At 57.3% G+C, this 560-nt stretch overlaps 1 protein-coding gene across 1 annotated transcript in view; it reads right to left on the bottom strand.

The window, feature by feature from the left end:
* EMH_0032330 (RNA helicase, putative) overlaps positions 1-560 on the bottom strand; it is a gene marked incomplete at both ends in the record, with an annotated part of 2,893 nt that overhangs the window by 992 nt on the left and 1,341 nt on the right. The window lies entirely within an intron of this gene.

Raw genomic sequence — 560 nt, 5'->3', positions numbered from 1 at the left:
GCCCCCCCCACAGGGGGGCCCCCACCGGGGGGCCCCCCACTCACAGGGGGCCCCCGCCTACCAGGGGCCCCCCCCGTAGACAGGGGCCCCTCCTGGCTCCCCCCAACTTTGCATGGGGGCCCCCCCTGGGGGCCCCCCGTCGAAGGGGGGGCCCCTGAGGAAGGGATAGAGCCAGCCTGGGGGCCCCCTAGGGTTTGGTGTTGGGGGCCCCCCTTTAGGGTTTGTTTGTGGGGGCCCCTTGCAGCAGTGCTGAAGGGGCCCTTTGAGGGGCCCCCTGGTGGTAATGTTGCAGCAGCGAGTATATATTGTGTATGTTGTGTATTATTTAATATATTTTTATATTTATATTTATTTATATATTTATATTTATATTTATATTTATCTGCTGCCTTGAACTGCTGCAGTAAGGAGACAGTTTGTCTCCTAAACCCCCCATCCAGCAGCATATCGGCTTCATCTATAACAACTGTCTCCACAGCAGCAAACAACTCCTTTTCTCCTTTTGCTGCAGCAGCAAACGCATGCGGCGTAGATACCAGCAGCGGGGGGCATCCCCGGGG

The sequence above is a fragment of the Eimeria mitis genome, genomic scaffold (assembly GCF_000499745.2).
Source record: "Eimeria mitis Houghton genomic scaffold, Emh_scaff1228, whole genome shotgun sequence".
NCBI lineage: Eukaryota > Apicomplexa > Conoidasida > Eucoccidiorida > Eimeriidae > Eimeria > Eimeria mitis.
The sequence above is the reverse complement of the archived record's forward strand: the minus strand, read 5'-3'. Positions and strand labels throughout refer to the sequence as shown.